This window comes from Pleurodeles waltl, chromosome 6 (genome assembly GCF_031143425.1).
Source record: "Pleurodeles waltl isolate 20211129_DDA chromosome 6, aPleWal1.hap1.20221129, whole genome shotgun sequence".
In the NCBI taxonomy this organism is placed as follows: domain Eukaryota; kingdom Metazoa; phylum Chordata; class Amphibia; order Caudata; family Salamandridae; genus Pleurodeles; species Pleurodeles waltl.
Genome location: NC_090445.1, coordinates 415,271,631 through 415,286,510, shown reverse-complemented (window position 1 = coordinate 415,286,510; position 14,880 = coordinate 415,271,631). Strand labels below are relative to the sequence as shown.

Here is a 14,880-nt window from a genome sequence, read left to right as displayed (position 1 = left end):
CTCCCACTGGCTCAACAGATTAGGAGTACAGCTCCCCCTCGACATCACTCTGATCTTCCACCCTACAAGGGGTGTTCAGCCACTCGGACCATGGTCGGCACCAACCATCAACTTTGGTCACTACGCCCAGCTTCGCTGCCGAAGAAAATATTGAAGCAGTCTCCCTTGGTGCTGTCTATTCCCACCTCAACGCCAACCTGACTGTCAGATCCAAAGGTGTTTCTGTGCACATCGCTTGTGATGTCAACCACTGCCCAGCGTGCCCTCATCACGCCCTGTCATATAAAATAGATTTAATTTTCAGGGACAAGACTTACTCTCTCTGTTCCACCATTCTCAAGGACTACTGCCTACTCTTAAAAAATGAAAAGAAAACTTTTCATTTTTCTTTTTTAAACGCATCCCGTTTTCCTTAAAGGAAAATGGGCTGCATAAAAAGGAAAAAAAGATTGCTTAATTGAAAACCAATCACAGACATGGTAGTCTGCTGAGCCCAGCAGGCCACCATCCCTGTGATTGTAGCCATTCGGAATGGGTCGCAAATTGCTACCTACCTCATGAATATTACTGAGGTAGGTCCATTTGCGAGCCCTTGGAGTTTCATACATTCCAGTAGCGATTAGTTAATAGCGATTCGCAAAAAAACGCAATTTAGTAATTGCTATTGAAAAGAATGATACATCTGGCCCTAAGTTTAGTGTGTCATCAGCTGCAGAGATTTTTCATGATGTCATTAGATGTATCATACATCCAATAGTGAATGCTTTCAACTATAGCGATGACATTAGTTTTTGGAGCTACACAGAAGGAGCAAGATAAAGCTCTCAGGCAAGTGTGTTTACTTATTGATGCAGATTTAATGTTGCGAAGTGGGAATTCAATAAGAAAAAGCTAAAATTCTTTGGCCATGTCTTTTCTGATGGGGGCATGACACCACATCCAGCTAAGGTACAAGCATTGACAACTGCCAGTTCGCAATAAGATGCCATCTTCATCTACACACAACATAATTCTATTGTCCAATTGTTCTGTTTTTCTCCCCATAAGATGTTTCCATGCTATGCTCATTCCTTGGCATGGCCAGTTACTGTTCCAGATACATACAAGACTTTGCCACTATGAGTGTCCCATTGAGAGAGTTGACAAAAAAGAATGTTTAATTTTACTGGTCATGTAAATGTTGTCCCGAGATGTTCGTTTTTGTATCATTAGAGGAGTAATTTAGCTTGGGTAGACATTGCTGATCTGGGCTAATTTGTTCTGTTTCTGGATGACATTTTTAAAAATGACAGATGTGTTGAGGAGATGATGTAATATTTCAGGAACCATGATACTTATATCCTTCAATTTGGTGTCAAAACATAGGTAGGTTTTGGCGGGGTCACATAGTCTTATAGAGACAGAAAATAACTCAGCAACCCTCCCACCATTTTCCAAAATGGTTGCTCTGTAATGATGTGTTTTAGCCATCATATTGGTTATTTTTTTAATATTGTTTTGGTTTCAGTTTTTCCATGGATTCAAATTCGTAAACCTGAGCAAAGAAAGAGGTAGCAGAGGATCTTTACCTCCTGGCAGAGTGTTGCTAACTACAAAGTCTTAGGACTCCTTCAACAAAGAAAAATGTGTCATGTGCCAAACTAATCCAAAAGAAAAGCTAACATCAACTGCGGCTGGAAAGAAAAGTTTGAGATGCTGCAGAAATACGGCAAGACAAAGTTCACAAAAGAATGAAACTGATGGGTGAAGAGGATCAAAAATGTTATCATAGTAACAAGTGCTACAAGTTGTACACAATGGGAAAAACCTGGAAAAACGTAAGCAAAAAAACAGCAGAAACCAGCGTCGACAAACAAACTCAACGCCCATCCACTTAGATCCATGGCTACCCCTTGTCCACCTCCAACAACTGATCTGAAAGTAGATGATATTCAATGTGTTATCTGCAGTTTAGCTAGAACAAGGGCCAAAGGGATAGACGAAAGAACCAAGTACAGAAAATGTGAGTCTCAAAGAGCACACATGCTTTTATCTGGAGCTAGTTTCTCCCAAGATTAAATTTTCAGCCGCATACCTGATCTAAACAGAGAAGTTAATGTATTTGCAGCGGATTAGCATGCTCACCCTTAACTGCATGAGTGCATACATTTGAAAATATGAATGGACAATGAGCATCCAGCAGCAAACCAACTGCCAGCCTTCAGTTAGGTTTGAACTCTTTGAAAAAGCAAATTAAGTTTTAAAGCCACTCAAGTGCTAGCTACTCGTTCAAACTTAGTGAGATCAGAGAAATAATGGTCTCCATTGATGAAACTGTAATGATCCATAATAATGAAATTAAGATTTCTCTGGTAGGAATGTACAATACAATTAATTTTTCCAGTCTTAAAAAAAAAAAAAAGAAAAGAAAAGAAAGAGCCACTTATGGTTTTCTCAGCTGATTTGACTCTTTAAATTCTTGCTGCCAAAATAAGATCACAGGATGCAGTAGAATCAGCAGGATCCATTTTAAGAGAAGTCCTGAAAAATTTAAACTTTGGACTAAATGACAAATTTTGTGATACCCCAGAGCTCTGCAATTCATGGGAGTCAACAAGAATGGCTGATGTTGTCTTAACATTTTTTACATCATTGTTTAATATCAACAAAGCAAAACTGTTACAAACTAAAGTTCTTGAGTTCGGAACAGAAGCAGACAACATTGATGATGGCTTTGAAGATGTAAGTGAAGAAGTGGAAGACAGTCAAATGAACCGACAGACTTATGCTGTGCAAATGTACTGTCTTTTCCAAATGATGTTTTATGACTTAAATCACATGAGAACTGCCCATGCAATCTATGGCAAGTGCAAAAGTAGAGAGCTAATCACTTCAATGAATAGGATTGGTGTATCAACAAGTTACAATGACATAGTACGGATCAGTAACTTGTTAGCAGCTCATGCTGTACAATTTTGTGAATCTGACAATACACTACTTCCAAGTCACTTTACCAGGAAAGGTTTTGCAATTGCTGCACTTGATAATTTTGAAGACAGCTCTTCTTAGTCTGGAACATCCAGCACACCTGATACTGCCATGGTGCTTTTTCCAAGACTGACCCAATGAAGAGACTGCTGGAAAACCAGCTGTGTCAGCTGTAGGCATAAACGAAACTGCAAACTAATAACCCAACTGTTTTACCAACGTGTGCAAAATCACTACAAGCCAGCAACACCTCCCAGTCTACCAGAAAGTTTCAACATGGCTGAGGACATGGATCTTGTTCTACCTGATGCTGCGGTCCGCGAAGCTGATTTTGCTGAATTTATCATATTGCTTATTCGGTCCGGACTGAAGATGAAGAAAAGTCAGATCCTCTGTGAGCTGGAATCATGCTTTAATCTCCCAGAACACCGTCCCAATGAAGAAGGTTGGGTTTTTACCAGTAATAACATCTCCAGTCACAAACTACCTAACAGTATACACAGCTCTAAAAACTTTTCAAAATGTGCGTGCTCAGCTTAAAGACCAGCCTATCCTGCCAATTTTCTGAGAGGAAGGTGTTTTCTGTATTGTAGCTGATATTTGTATAAGCAATCCAGTAGAATAATGATTTTTATCCAATGATGAGTGTTTTCCACATTGGAAAAGTTGTGCTGCGCTGTGCAGAAGTTCTCAGTGGATGTGGCATAGACAATGCAATATCGAGGCTGAAATCTTTGGAAGCAAAACTGTCCAGTCAGTATTGAGTGCAACTCATTATGTTAGTTCATTACAAGGTATGCTCATCATACCAGAGGCCACAGAAAAATTTCGTCAGAATGCTTTCTGAAACAATGACAAATTAGGTTTTGCATATCCTATCTCAGAAGTGCATAAGGCACAGGGTGCACTTTCATTCAAAAGACATAATTGAAAGCCAGTCAATATCCAATACACTCAGTTCTAAATCAGAAAACCAAGTACGTAGAGTTTGTCAAAGAATGTCAAGAAAAATCACAACTTTACAAGTACTGGGAAAATGTTTTACACATGATAGCTCTAGTGAAAAACTTGGCACATTTTAATCAGGAAGGTGATTGGGAGCTGCATGTGAAGACTGTGGAGTCACCGATTACTGTGTTTCGCGAATTCAATTGCATAAACTACCTGATATATAGGTCCTGGTATTTGAAAATAGTGAAGAAGCTAGAGGTGGAAAAACCATACCACTACAGAAAATGTATTCAAATAAATTTTGTGGTGAAAGACAGAGAGGGAAGGTTGATGTTGTGGCTTCAGATATGAAACTGGAACGGACTATCCAGATATCACAGAAAAGCTACCAGGGAATTGTTGGTCAGACACGTAAAAGATAATATGTTACTCAATGGCAGCTAGTTTACCATGAAGTAATTTCTGTTCACAATGTTTTCAGAGAAATGACAAATTAAAAAATAATGGACCATCATGAAACCATTCCTCACCGCAAACTTGTGGGAAAGAGAAGGGAACGTTTTAATAAACATGTTGACAGCCTTCTTCATTTCATGCAGCAGCAAGGTGACTGAGCCTGCGTGACTGCACAACTTCATGACCAAACATCTGGATAATGATAAAGATACAAAGACACGTCTACTAGATCTCCAGGAACATGGATCAAAACTATCCGCAGAACTGAAGCAGGAGAGATTTGTATTGATAAAGAAAAAGCTGTTGACATAATCACTAAAGCTAAACTTCCATGCATCAATTGCCATAGTAAGAGTTTCATCCAACCACCCACCACAAAACAGATTACAAGAAAACAACTTTTGCAAGCACACAGAGATGGATGTAGCAAAAGAATGGGGTGAATTTATCAAGGACATCGTGTTGCATGATCTTCTTCCAATAAACGCATTATTTGATAGAGATGCTGCAACAAAACCAGTGAAACACAAACTCGTACAAGAACTTGAAAAAAACTTTCACCTGAGGAATTTCAATTCGAAAAGGTCTCCTCATTGAAAACTGCTGTTGTTGTGGACTATATGCCACAATTGCAAATGGTCAAGATTTCATCCATGCAAAACTTCGGAGAGGTTGTGCACACTGTTCTACAGATATCAAATTCAGTGTGCACCCTGCAAGAGCTGCACATTGTCTTTGACAGTTATCTTGAACTTTCTGTCAAAGAATGTGAGAGAACCAGACAAATGTCTACAAGTGGAACAACTGACCTTGCCTGTATCAAAAATTCGACATCTATACATATGCAACTTGATAAATTCCAGTCATCAACATCGAACCAGATGAACTTGCAGATGTTAACTCGCCAAAACATTGCTGATGCTTTAGTGAACACTAAATTTCCAATTATTGCAAGTGGAATGATTTTCAATGAGAAGTTGGTGCCTGCAGAGATATATTCGAAAGGTATGGGCAACATTGTGCAAGAACTTAACAGCAAAGTGAAGGAAGCTGACCTTTGTGTTGTGCCACATGTTGAGTGGGCTGCTCGAACTGGTTCCAATCGATTTAAATGAGTCATTGTACTGTCAAATGATGCAAATATTATTGTGCTACTTAGATTTGTAGCAATGTTCATAAGTCAAGGATTGTCAGAGTTATGGATACGCTGTGGAACAGGTGAGAAAAGACGCTTAATCCCGCTTCATATTCTGTACAAGAAACTTGAGGTTAGGTGCAATCCTTGCACAGCACAACAGACAACTAAATGCTCTAAGACATATTGTGGCACATGCAAGCAAACGTTTGAACCATACTGAACAGGCTTTTTCACAACCTGAAAAGTTTAGCAGTGGTGTTGGCTTGCGAACATTTCCATGTTTTCTTTTACAGAAAGCCTTTCGCACTTGTGACAGATCATCAAGCATTACTGACCATCTTTGGCAAGCCAAAAGCCAAGATGCACCCATGCACTGAACTTTAGGGTCTACGATTACAAGAGTACACAATTGTGCACTGTCCAGGGAAAGATCAAACCCTGCTGACTACTGTTCCAGGGTGCGTATACAGTGTCATGGTAACACTAAGACAGCTGAAGCCTACATAAACTTCACTGTGAAATCAAACACACCATCTGCAATTTCCTTGGAACAAATTGTCACTGCCATGAGTCAAGATAGTGACATGTTAAAAGTGAAAGGCTATTACACATCAGTCATGGAATCAACATACTCGACCTCTTACCAGTGACAGTGAATACCAGAAGCATAAAAATTTCAAATACGAACTGTCCGTGACACAAGAAGGTATTAGCCTGAGGAATTCGAGAATGGTCATTCCAGAGAATCTGCAGCAATGGATAATTAAAGTGGCCAATAAAGGACATCCTGGAATCATTGCACAAAACTACTTCTCCGATATAGAGTATGATTTCCTCATCTTGTTGAAAGAGCTGAAAGAGTTAAAGGCCTCTCATCTATGCAACTGCCTGTTATCGAAAACCACTCAACACCCATGAGGCATGCATGGGAAAGAATTGCTGTTGACTTTTTCAGTCCACTTGACAATGGACATCACCTGATGATGATCGTGGACAAATAGTCTTACTTCTTATTAATTGAAGAACTCTCATCTAGGAAGAAGTCATTGAGAGATCAGAAGGCATCTTTGTGATGTGGGGCATTCCTGCAATTAAAAATCTGACAATGTCTCACCTTTCAATAGTCGAGAATTCTGAGACTCTCAATCTGCTTAATCTAAAGCATCAAGAGAGCACACGTCTTGGCCACAGGCTAAAGGCCTTGTTGAACGTTTCATAAGTAGATTAAAGAATGCTGTTCATTGTGCTGCATTAAAAAAGCTCTACCTCAAGACAGTCTTGAATTCTACCCTACAAGCTTACTGTTCAACTCTTCACTCGACCACAGGTGAAAGCCCTGCAACACTGATGCTTGAGGATGACCAAGTTACCTCAATGGACAAAAGACTTGGATCATAAAAAGAAAATGAAGGCCTATGCAGACAAGAGACGACATGCCAAAGACATTGTCTTCACAAGAGGAAACCAAGAGGAAAACCAATTGCTAGTACGTCAGCCGAGAAAATGTAAATCTGATGCTCCATTTGATGCCGAGCCATACCATGTTGTTACCAGCAAAGGACACATGGCGACTGCCCACATGGATCACCCTACTTGAGAGGAACCTTAAATCACAAATCCAAGCTGGAAAGGTTGGCCTTATGCTACCTTCTTCTCGAACCCGACTAAGAAGCATCCAATGGTGGCACAGTTGTTTACCACAGATATCCCATGTCCTCCAAAAGTACTGCATTCCAGCTTAACAGCCAAGTTATATCTTATGTTATTTTGTAAGCTATTTTATAATGTGCTACATGTCATTTAGGTCACTTCACAGCGGTGTTACAAAAAACACGAAAGGACCAACCAGATAAGATTTCGGAAAATATAATAGCTTAAGTCCTGGACCTGGATCTGACATTTTTTGGAGTCAATTTTATTTTATTTTGTAATAAGTTGTTTGCAAGTTTTTGGTTAACAGGTTTCAACACAGATTAGAGTATTGTCAGAATCATAAATATGTCACAGTACACAATTAATCTGCATACACAGCGATGGAGATGGATATTTAACAAATTGTTTAGCCAGTGCATTAATCAGAACCAGCATCACCAGACAGCAACAGTGTTGTTAAACGTCCTAGAAAGTAAACAGATAACAAAAACTACCTGGAAGAAAAGGAAACACAGAAAACAATAGAGGCAAGTCTGGTAAAAGTGGCTTTATGAAGGTGAACAGCGTGAGAGAGTATGAAAATGCTATTCATTGTGTCAAGTTTCAAACTCCTCACAGCCAGCCCATAAGGTGCATCTAGGGCTCAGCATGGCATATATAAAAGGCTGTGTGTGTGCGCAAGTGAGGGGCAGAAATGAAACAGTGACCTGTTCACTCCAGATGGTTTATGGTTACAAATGCCCTTCTCACATGCTTCAGTACTACCTGTATCTGTGTGGGTGAGGTCAGTGTTTGCTAACGCCCCATTTGACTTCCCTGGACACTCCAAATGATGGTTAAAACTGTAAATGTGGAACGTAAATTGTCTGAACTCTCTAGTTAAGGTGTGAAGAGAAGTGAGAGGGGTTGCTCCTGACATCCTGTGTCCACAGGGGAGACACCCAATGAAATATAGCATGTACCCCACACACCCTTTTGAGGCCATGAGTCTTAAGGAAGGCAGAGTTGTGTTTACTCTCCATAAGGATTTTCCCCCTTGAGATACTTAGGTGGTTAGGGACAGCACCGAGGACATTTTATTGAGGGCTGCTATCAGGAGCAATTGTGCAATATATTCAATGTCTATGACCCCAATCAGCATCACAACCACTATTTGGCACAATTTCTGAAGAAGCATGAAAGTTGGGATCTGATTAGTTCGATATGGGCTCTAGATTTTAATTTAGTGCTGGACCTTCTGCTAGATAGACATTTACACGATAGGTAGCTCCAGGGCACTGTCTTACTGTCTTTGTTGCAGGGAATGAGAGACTTTGATCTAGCAGATTTAAGAAGAAGTAACTACACAGATAAACAGGAATTCACCGTTCTTTTTGCATGTGCACAGATGCCTCTCTCTGACTAAGCTTCTATGGGGTACCCTAGATATCCTAATAGCAGAGCCAGTCATGCACAATGCAATAACAATATTGGATCATGCTATGGTTATAATGGGGGAAAGGTGGAGCAGGTGCCCTTGTTGGAACTTTAACAAATCTCAACTCACAGATAGCCTATCCTGTCAAAGGCTGAGGCAGAATCATGCACTATTTTAAGAGGAACAACATAGGAGAGGTTAGCCATAATGTAGTCAGATGTATTGAAGGCCATTTTTTGAGGGTGGTGTATTGTTAAAAGAGTGAGGCAATGCCAGATCTTGGGGATTAGAGAGCATCCTTCAAAACGGAGCCTATGACCAGCCACTGACTACTACAGAGAAACTGGCTCCCTGAAGGACTTGCCTGAGGCTATTTCCCTTAAAAGGAAGATCAATGATCTCACCACAGAGAAATCTTAGAAAGCTCTACATTGCCTAAGGCAGAAACTTTACAAACAGGTCAACAAGACTGGCTCACTCCTGGAGAGAAGATGCCAGGTGCAGACGATCTCTAGGCAAATTCCCTGCTTGTGGGAAAGCTGAGGGGGTGGGAGGTTGGGGGGGTCATCTTGGTGAGAAAGAAGATAAAATGAGGGCCTTCTGAAACATCTTTGTGGCCTCATATCGGGAGGACAATGTTCCTTCGGACAACAGGATGTTTCTTTTCAATGGGGCAGGACTCCTGAAACTCATTAAAACTAATAGTGACAGACTAAAGAAATGAATAACTGAGGAGGTGGTTTCTGCTGCAATTCTAGACTGCCATCTGGATAAGTCCCTGGTTCAGATAGATTTACAAATCGATTTTATAAGCAGTTTGAGGATGCATTGGTTCCCAATTTGACGAGTATGGCTCTTACTGGCCCATTGTTCTGTTAAACTTTGATGCACAAATCTTTACAAAGGTCCTGGCGAAGAGACTTATGCCCCATTTACCTACCTAATCGTTCCAGGCCAATCAGGTTTTCTCCCACAAAAGCATGCGTCAGATATCAGAAGTGTTCTACATCTTATAGGGAAGGCCAAAAATAGAGCTATCCACATGGCGGTCTTGTCACTGAACATCAAAAAAGAATTGAACAGGGTTAAATGGGTCCCCCATGGACTGTCCTGGATAGCAGCTGCTTATAAATTCCCAATAGCACAGGATCTTTTCAACAGGAATAGGTCTGGGGTGATTCCTCTGCTTAGGGGAACACGACAAGGCTGCCCACTGCTTTCTGTATTTGTGCTCGCTGTTGAATAATTGGCTGCAGCTACCAGATGGCATGTGGCTTTAGTGGATATGTCTTTTTGGAGGTGACCAATACACCATATATTTGTTTGCCAACTATATCCCTCTTAAGTTGAGACCCACTGCACTCAATCCCTATGGTGATGGAACTCCTAGAGGCCTATAACAGGATATCGGGGTTCAAGGTGAACCTAGATAAATCGGTAATGCTCAGTGACGGTTTGCCTCCCAAAACCAAGCTGGCCTCTATGCATCCACTCCTATGTGCTGTGAATAATAAAAAATAAAAAAAATAAAAATTAAAAAAAAAGTACCTGTGGCTGTACATCACTCCACAGCATCACTCGCTTTATGTAGCAAATTACCACCGCCTACTTTATACTATGAAAGACGACAAGGCTCCTTAGGTGGAAACCTTTATACACTTTATGGTTACGGAGGGTGGTGGTAATTCAACATAATATTTTACCCAGACCACTATCTTTTTCTCGGCGCTCCCCATCAAGTTTCCAGAGAGTGAAATAAAGGTCATATAGAAGCCCATAGATCACTTTATCTAAGGTGGGAAGAGAGCTCAAGTTTACAGGAACATACTGAGGGCTTGTAAGAGGTCAGAGTGCAGGCTCTTACGGACATTCGAAAATATTATCAGGCAGCTCAGCTCAGAATTCCCCTCGAATGGTTACCGAACGTCACTTGGTACATATGGATGCTGCCATGATAGGCCAGGCACCCTAGGGTATACTGTAGCGTCCAAAATATAGGAGGCTTTCATTTACTACTACTCTGAAATTCTCAAATCTACTTTAGACTTCAACCCAACAGAAATCACAAGTTTTCCACTTTCATCCCAGTTTACCCCTACAGGGAAACAAGGATTTCTCCCTGGGCACTGTAAAGAATGAGATTTTTTCATGTTGGTCTGAAGGTGGTTGTAGGATGTTGCGTGTCTTCTTTCAGAGGGGAAGCATTAAAGAAATTAAACAATGCAAACATGGCTTTGGGGTCCCTGAGGCTGATAGTATGCATTACCTCTAGTTAAGACACTGGATTCTCGCACCTGAGAACAAACTGGCAGTCAACAGATCTCTAACGGCTTGGGAAAAACGGTTTACCACCTATGCTGGTCTTAAAGATCTCAATTTCAACATCTATGGTCTTTTAGCTGAATCTGCATCGGATGAGGAAGGGACTTAGATGAGATGTTGGTCCCAGGCTCAGATTTATTCTATTCCCATGGCGCAGGGGTAAAATCTTTCGGTTGACATTCTCTAAATCTATAAAAGTTTCAACACATGGAATCACTGTATAAGATTATGATGTTGTGGCAAGTCACACCTGCCCTTATTACAAATAATACATGGAACGGCAATAGGCTGTATTGGAGGGGCTGTGGTCAAGACAGAGATGTACTGCATGTGTGAGGGTCATGGCCCGAGTTCACACTTTTCTGGGAAGAGACCCTTAGTCAGATTTGGGGGTAACAGGATATCCACTACTGCCTGACCCAACAAATGTCATCCTGGCTCTTCGACTCGTCGACTATGATCTTATGTCTTAGGGGAAGTGGAGACTTAACATGCTCCTAGATGCAAAGCAGCTATTAGGGCTGAGATAAAGTACACAATTATTCCATCATTTCAAGAATAAGCGGGCAAGCCATGGACACTGCTGTGGAGAAGCTAACATGGGGGCTCCATGTCTGACAGCCAATGGCAAGTTCTGGTTGAAGGACAATGGGGAGGGTCTGGTTGTCCTGGGTCTGTAAGATCTCATAAATTGACAGCTTAATGACAGGGGACCACTTGTAAGTATTATGATGATCTGTTAAAAGCGAAAAAATACATACCTTTGTAATACTGATGTCCGTTGCACCGGATGTTCATTTCTCCTGCGTAATCTTTAAGCAGAGGGATAGGAGGGGAGAAACTTCAAGTTTTTTTTTTCTTCTTTAAAGAATATTGTTCATTTGTCAGTTGATTGCATTAGTTTATGCTAATTATTGGAAGCCCCTTAGGATTTTTCTGCCTAGTGAGTACTCAATAGTACCTTTGGAAAAAAAGGTAACCGCAGCAGCATCACCATCTTAGTGAGGGGAAACCCTGCCTGATACCTTCAGACGTTGCGACCTCCAAAAAGTCATTTGGGCCCTTAGGCAGTAAACAACACACAACAAACACCCCCATAGGAGATGTTTATTAGTGTAATAGATGATAATACCAAGATATCAGAAAGGCGAACTTTCTCAGCTGACTTTATGCCTGTCCACTAGGACTGTTCGTGCAGGGCAATTGGGATTTAGTGGAAATAGGCAAGATTTTGGCCAACTGACCACAAGGTCACTTTAAAGGCAGGAAGTACCCTTGCTAGTTCTGCTGCTTCCTTACTTATGTTGGAGGCACACAAGGACGTCATCAGCATATAAGGATATCAAAGGGCCAAGGGCTCTACCGCCAATGATAATAGCAAGGATGACATTGGGCATTCATGTCTGGTGCCTCTTTTTATAGGAAAGGTGCCCCATATAAGCTCCCCAGTATTTACCCTGACTGAAGGGTCGCATGTACAATGTACAGTAATTTGATTACTCTAATCATCCTGCAGCCAGGTCCCAGGCCCTGTAGTACAGCAAAGATACAGTCCAAATCAAGCATGTGAGTGCCTTTTCCAAATCTAAAAAGAGGCATGCAGCATAGAGTGGGTACCACCATTTGTATTCTAGTTGCTAGTATTTTGCTCAATATCTTATAATTATCATTGAGAATGGCTTACGGTCTATAGAAGAAAACATCCAGGTGATCGCAGCCCGGTTTTGGGAGGGGGGACCAGGTGGACCTCACACATGGAGGGAGACAGTAGGCCTGCTTGAAGAGCAGAGTTATATCATTAATTCAGTCTCAGGAGCAAAAGAGGCAAAACTCAATTGGAATGGCCAACACAGCCCAGAGATTTATAGATGGCATATTCCCAGTTGGAGCCCTAATCTACTGTTCCATGACAGGGATTTTGACTGGTATCTTCACAAGGACGAATACCTCCAGAAACTAAGTAATGTGTGCCTTCGCATTGGAAGGATCAGGACTGTAGAATGAGCGATAATGGGGGGGGGGGAAAGGCAGTGTGGATGGCTGACTGCAAGTGCATAATGCTATCTGGGAAAAGATTAATAGCGGAGATAGTGATCCTGTCTGTGTCTTGTTTGACCAGGCAGGACAGGAATTTCAGCATGTGTACTGTCCGTGTGGACTTTGTAATCAATACATCTCAGAGCTTCAATCAACTGAGCATGCTGCTCCTTAGCAGTAAGTAGTGCATCTTTAGAGGTGGCTGCAGTCAGTGATGCTCTCTCCAAGTCTATGAGGGAGTGTTTCCAATTCAACCTGCAGAGTCTTAAGAGGCCATCATCAATGCTTGAACATAAGGATCTCTCAGTACAGTTTGAAAAGCATACCATTCAACAAGATGAGAAGTTGAGCCACTGTTCTCTGCAAAGTGTTTACTAATGTCCTTTCAAAGTTGCCCCTAAAAGGCAGAGTCATCCAGGACCAAATGTTAGAGTCGCCAGGTAGTAACTGGAGAGGTATATCCACCCAAAGTAAATGCATTATCAGTGAGTTGTGGACTGAGATAGTCTTGCAGAGATGCTCTGTGAACCAGTAGTTGTATAAATATGGGATAGAGGAAACAGTGCAGACAAATGTGGAGATTGGGGGGGAAAAGGTAGGGGGGGGGGGGCTCGGGGTAGTAAGAATTATCCAATATGTGGAGGTAAAGATGTATTTCAGAGACATTTTAATTAGAAGCTGAGTTTTCATGAGGTCTCCAAACCTGAACTGAAGATAACAGTATTATGACTGAGAGGAAGACAGATGCTTTGCATAGTTTCAGACCCTGGGCCCAAAGAGAATTTCCTCCACACAATGGTATTTTTGAGGAAACTTGCTGAATCAAATAAAACTAAGATACAAGCAGATTCAAGACTACCACATAGAAGTGTCCCAATTCCTACTATATAGACAAGACACAAACTCAACGTCTGCTCTGTACTATGACTATTTTTATTTACTTAAAACAGCAATAATACATACAGTAGAGAGAAAACGAGCAGGTGTGGGCCACCTTCTGGGGCAGAGACAGGAAAACATTTTATAGTGATTACCTGTTAGTTACTATAACATTGGTTCTAATGTCACTGGCACTGAATGGGGCTGTGCTTCGTTGAGCTTGGATGAATTCCAGACTTTTCCATTCTTTTTCTACACTGTTCACAATCAGTCAGTTTAGTCCATTTGGCAGGTGAGGGACAAAAATGATGGACTGAACAGGCATGCTATGATAGGTCTCACTCGGTGTCTGGTTTAGAGTATAAGACTGGACAAAGCAATGGGCTGAATACAAGCTGCTTTGTTTTCAGCCACCCACAAAGAAAAGGTAGTTAAAAGCCCGCCATTCAAACAGCAAGGGTCTGATCTAATGCAGTCAATTGAACATTTTACAGTCCGTGTCCAGAGGCATGATAACTTTGCGTCCCGGCTAAAAGTTTTAAAAAAAAATAAAAAATAAAAGTTAAGGTCGATCTGGTTTATAGCCTTTAAAAAGTGACAAACATAACACTTAATCAGCATCCACTAGGAAGTTCTCCGGAGATGCATATCATAAAGGGCTCAGATCTGCAATTACCAATTGTGATCATTTCTTTGTAGCAACCAGGACCCCCCGTAGGACCACCTTCACCAGTTGTCACTTCAAACAAGGATACCCTTGGAAATGTAATGGCTGGCCTGGAACTGAAATGGCTTGAGAAACTGTTAAAATGTTTGCAGAAACTGGATGGTTTACTCTGGCCAAACAGGACCACTCATCCTGGCCCAGGAAATGAAGGAATGGAAGCATGGGGATTCCTTGGCACTTAACATAGAAGGAAAAGAGTGGGTTCACTAGTAGGGATTCAGGAAGGTCTCTAAAGCTTCACGAGTCAGGAAGAGCAGGTCCTTTTCTTTGCTTCAACCAGACCAGCTGGGCTACAGTGATCTTGTGGCTGCTGGGAGATTTGCTTTGATTGCC

At 41.4% G+C, this 14,880-nt stretch overlaps 1 protein-coding gene across 2 annotated transcripts in view; it reads right to left on the bottom strand.

Annotated features, from left to right (window-relative positions):
* The window catches only part of SORT1 (sortilin 1), a 484,851-nt gene that overhangs the window by 365,173 nt on the left and 104,798 nt on the right, over positions 1-14,880 (bottom strand). The window lies entirely within an intron of this gene.